Raw genomic sequence first — 6000 nt, forward strand, 5'->3', positions numbered from 1 at the left:
GCATATGAAGTTAGAGTATACTGCCAGATGTGGGATAGAATCTCTGTATCTGGGGATGGGTTGTTATATGTTAAAGACATCGGGCCTGATGGTAACACGGTATATAGGGTGCTAGCCCCTGTAAGTGTTAGGGAACAAATTTTGTATCAATTACACAGTAGTCAGACAGCAGGACATTTGGGTAGGGATAAGACAATATCTCAGATCAAAAGAAGGTTCTACTGGCCTGGTTTGTCTGATGATGTGAAACGTTGGTGCAGAAAATGTGAAGTTTGTGCACGTCGCAAACCTGGTCCAGGGAAGGGTAAGGCCCCTTTACAGCCTTCCATTCACCAAGTTTCTCGTCCCTTAGATAGGATTTCTATAGACATTCTCAGTGGGTTACCTGTCACAGCCAACGGAATGAAATGCATCATGGTTGTCTGTGATTATTTTTCTAAGTGGGTTGAAGCATATGCCCTCCCTAATCACAATGCCCATACAGTAGCTGACAAGTTATGTTCAGAGTTCATTAGTAGGTTTGGGGTGCCTTTTCAAATACTTACGGACCGCGGAGGCGAGTTTGAAGGGGAATTATTTACCCTATTATGTGAAAAGTTAGGAATAGAAAAGAGCCGTACAACCCCATACCACCCCCCATCTAATGGTTTAGTGGAGAGGTTTAATAGAACATTGATACAGATGCTGTCCACTTTTGTGAACACAGAATATGATGATTGGGATGATCACCTGCCCTATGTCCTTATGGCATATCGTGCCACCGCACAGAAAAGCACAGGGTGTAGCCCTAACCTAGTAATGTTAGGTAGAGAAACAAACTGCCCTCTAGACATAGTTATGGGAGTACCTACCACTGAACGGTATCCTGTATGTCCAAATCTATATGTAAATTGGTTACAGCATAGTAAGAGAAAAACATTTGATTTTGTTGCTAAAAACCAACAAGTTGCAGCAGAGAGACAGAAAAACAATTACGACCATGGGTTAAAACCCCGTACGTATGAAGTTGGAGAGTTTGTTTGGCGTTATTACCCCCCCCCCCCCCCCCCCCCCCCCAGCCTTATCTTGTAAGCTTGGGAAGGGATGGACAGGGCCATACAAGGTTGTTGGAGTTGTGTCCCCTTTAACATATTTGATACAGAGTAAACCATGTGTCCAACCAATGACTGTCCATGTGGACCATCTCAAACCCTTTGAGGGGGAGACCATGCCAATGGCTTGGGAGGAAAAGGATGGAGAAGATGATATCATGTCTGACATATCCGTTACACCAGATGCTATGTTTGATAATAGCAGTGACAATGACCTTGAATCTTCTCCTCCTGACCTTGAACCTAGGGTAGTATCTGAAACACTCCCTCCCAGCCCCCGGGTTAGTCGGTTTGGCAGGAAAATCAGGCCCAAGAAACTCTTCAGCCCCATCTGACTCCAAGACCTTGTCCGTTGTTCTTGTCTTGTCTTTGTGTTGTGTTGTCCCTGCTAATAATAATGATAATAATAAAATTTGTTATCATAGAGCTATAGTACTACTTAGCTTACAGGTGTTTAATAATTTAAACAGTTAACTGTGACCATTATATTTAGTGGGGGAGAAATTTAATATTCTGGTCGGTATATCCAGCAGTTGGGTATAGAGGGGTGGTCGTTGTATGCAGGTTGTCATAATACACAGGTAGCGGTACAGCTGCAGTGTTGGAGTTAGATATTTTATAAATAGTTTATATGGAGAAGGCTGCCTGTCTGTGTAACTATTATAGGAGATAACATGTATATTATAGGAATAATTTTTCAGAATCGATCAAAATGGAAATGGACCACGATGGAATCTTAGATTTGAGTGTCCAGGAGGAGGGGTCATTGGACCTAGACCTCAAGCCATGCTGGGTTGAGGGGGGGATGCGGTGTCCTGTACCCGCATGCGGCACTCGTGTCTGGAGGACCTATATTGGCATGCTAAGGCATTGGGCCGAACGTCATACCATGACGGTGGTACGCACAAGGTGCCCCAGGTGCACCTTCTTCCATGTAAGGAGCAACCAGGTCGTCAGACATTTAAAGAGGAGACATAAACTCCCTGCGGCAGAAGCCGGTAGGCTGATCGCCACAGCAGAGGTCACCAGGGTAGCCAACCGCCGGTACATACCCACGGAGGGTGTCAGTATCCCTGTACGACGTAGGGCAGGGATTGATCTGAACGATCAGGAACTCTTGGCCCTCTTTGAGGATTTATGTGACATTTGACATGAGAAGGGACAAACATTGTGAACTGTTTCTTTGCCCCTAGCTTGGATTCCTGTTATGTGTATTGACTTTGTTAAGTTTATATAATTTATAATTGTTAAATGTTTTGATATAAATTTATTTTTGAACCTTTTACATTTATAGCTGGTGAATTTATATACTGTATAACTTTGTTGACTTTATTGTAATGAATCCTCTTTACTTTATTACTGTTATTAATAAATGAATTTTGGGGGTAAATTGGAATTGTCCATGGTTAACGTCATGAACGATCGGGTACCTTTACTTGATTATGTATCAGATGTTATTTATAGATAACATAAATTATAATATTGTTGTAATGTACATACGTTACTGCCAGGTGAAAAATACTGAGATCAGTATTTTTCTTAAAAGAAAGGGAGGTGTGTGGAAGTTGTGGTATGTTTGTAAGTTGGACCCGGCCGTGGTGGAGTGGTTGTGTATGATTGAGTGTTACTTTGTGTGTGTGAGGGAGATATTTGTATAATTACCTGATCTTTATTCTGTTACCATTATGTCACGGCTACCGGAAGGGACTTTCTCAGAACGCTATTTTCTACTTTCACTTTCTATCCTAACCTCTTCTATAAACTCACTTTCTATTGGCTCTTGCCATTCTCCTCGTTCATTGGCCATCTTACGTATAAATAAACAACATTTACCGTACTTGGGCTAGTCTCCATCGAAGCTCTCGGCTGGTGAGACTCAGCTTTCTTTTCTCTTTTAGACTGGTCTGGAGTGAGGTGGGTGTGTGTCATGTGGTGTCCGGGCGAAGCCAGATAGGCTGACCCTATATAGTATGTTATGTCAGTGTGTGTGTCAGTACCAGTGTATGTAACGTCCCTACGGTAGCCATGTGCGTTGTACGTTAGGGGCTGTGTTGGTGTCGTGTCGTAATATTCTACTGTGCTGTTATCTTTATTCCTTCCTAATAAATATCTTTAACCGTTTACTTGCGTTGTTTTATACTGCACGGAACCCCTTAGAGAACCTGGGTAGTTTGGTGTGCCGAGTAGGCACAGTCCTACTACACAACAGCTAGCTCCCTAAGGTCTAATTTACACTGTAGGGGAAACACACACGTGTGCCTGTGGTCTAGTGTAGTGAAGGAACAAGTCCTGTCTGTGTTTATATATCTGAATGCAAGAAACTAAAATTCATTAATCTTATTTATCTATTTAATCAAATGACATATTACTCTGGGGCACGATCTCACTAAGGCTATTTAAACTGACCTCAAGTGACCTAAATTATCTCCTTACTATGCCCTAGTGTTAAAAGACACATACCAGCCAGGATACTGGAACTGGGGTAGCCTGATTTGTTTTCAGATAAAACAATACAGTCCTTTGGACGAGACGCACAATTATGAAAACTTTATCTAACTTTATTTGAACTTTTGGAGTGATTTATGGGGCGGAGCAGACTTTGAAATATGTACACTACGGTTCAATAGTACATGTATGTATGTATTATTTATCAATTATGGATCATGCACCTATTGTCATATCATTTATTTTGAATTAATCTTCACACATTGAGACAAATAAATAACATTCAACAAATATGTTACATTTACTAGCGCGGTTCAGACCATCTGGAAATTATTGCATTTTGACCCCTCCCGCTAGTGTTTTAATTAATATACAGTGGTAATCAATTATGACCGCAAACAAGAAAATATTCTTCGTCTAGTATTGATAATTTTTCAATTAGGTACAATATCCTTCAAATAATCCATCTTGATATATTGAAATAGTAGAACAGTTTCGTAGTCAAGGATAAATATGAATCTATCTGTTACCGATTTAAAAATCGATGTGTACTACAGTTAGCGATTGGTCAAGGAAGAAATGGAATTATGTGTTATATATCGACCTGCACGTGACCATCACAACAAAGGGAAATGTTGATATGAATAATCTCATGAACTCATAAACTTATTTTATGTTATGTTAGATTCATTAATACTTACCTAAATCAATTATATTCGTGTTTGATAAATCACTCTCAGTGTTATTATTACCTATAATAGGCAGTTATAAACATATAGGTCTCTGTTATTTTGTATTATCCAAGTCATTAATACAAGGTCATTGCGCATGCGCATGATACGTACCTTCTGTGTGAACTAAATCTTCAACGGTAAATCTTCTACGGCAAAAATCTTCAACGGCAAATCTTACACGGCAAAAATCTTCAACGGAAAATCTTACACGGCAAAAATCTTTAGCGGCAAAATCTTCAACGGTAAAAGAAAAACCTTTAACGGCAAATCTTACACGGAAAAATCTTCAACGGTAATACAAACTTTATCTTTAACTGTCGAGTATGGCCGAGTGATATATATCTAACTCAACTGTAAATCTTCTACAGTAAATCTTCAACGGTAAATCTTCTGCGGCAATTCTACAGCTACAGCATATCTTCTGCGGCAAATTTTACACGGCTAAAATCTTCAGCGTTAATAACTTCAACAGTCAATCTTACACGGCAAAAATCTTTAACGGCTAAATCTTCAACGGTAAAAACTTTAACGGCAAAATCTTTAACTATAATACAAACTTTAACGGTAAATCATACACGGCAAAAACTTTAACTGCCGAGTATGGCCGAGTAATATATATCTAACTCAACTGTAAATCTTCAACGGTAAATATTCAACGGTAAATCTTCTGCGGCAATTCTTACGCGGCACAAATCTTTAACGGTAAAATCTTCAACGGCTTATCTTCAACGGTACGCCAATCTTGTACGGCTTTTCATTTTCCGCGCAAGTGTTATTATTTCTTAGTTAAAAATCTTGAACGGAGTCGGGGGTCCCATACGGCTTTCCATAGATTAAAACAGATTTGGGTAATGATAAATAAGCGCGTCCAAAAGGTTTGCCGTAGAAAACAATATAAAGAAATTAATTATGGCAATCATGGATTAGCGCTATAATAAGAAACATTAATACTGAATTAGATGATATATTAAGAAAAAAAGGGGTACATATTAATCAATAAGGATTACGAATTCGGCGATATATACATTAAATGCTCGTCGGATACCCACAGTTGATTGCTCTACGCTACACATATCACTTGCGGGAAATCTCAGCGATAAATCCTCGCTTCAATAGAGACTATTTGATTGGCTCCTATAGTAATTTCAGTCAATAAAATTAAAGGTCAAAGACGCTTTATAGAAGCTGAACATGAACAATAGTGGCAGCGAATGTTCTCTAAAATGAGTCTCAGAAATTTAATAATAACAGGTTTGAACCACTTCAGCAGAATATTGTTGATAACTTTTTGCCTGACAGAGATAAAGAACTATCAAGCCGGTAATCGGTAATTTCATCTGATGAGAACATCGCCAAGTCGTTCAATTCCGATACTCTGTTTAGCTTACTGGCGTACAAATTCCATGCTACGCACACCTGGGATGTTCCCAACATCCCCAAAACATTTCCGTACTAGGTTATACTCGTTTATAATCGTTCAAAATACCTGCTGGACATGCATGCCTTCATGGGCACAGCAATATTGTTACATGTACTTTTTAATACTTTTCTCTTTAAACTGAAGAGTTATTATTCTGTAATTAAAGGGATATGTTGATTAATTGCTACTTATAGAGCGACGTCATTGTAATGAGAATATTTCACTGAGTAGTCTGACGAATGATAAGCGTAGTGCAATCAACCATGCGTATCCTACGATGACATTAAATATATATTTAACGAAACCTTTC

The sequence above is a fragment of the Pecten maximus genome, chromosome 4 (genome assembly GCF_902652985.1).
Source record: "Pecten maximus chromosome 4, xPecMax1.1, whole genome shotgun sequence".
NCBI lineage: Eukaryota > Metazoa > Mollusca > Bivalvia > Pectinida > Pectinidae > Pecten > Pecten maximus.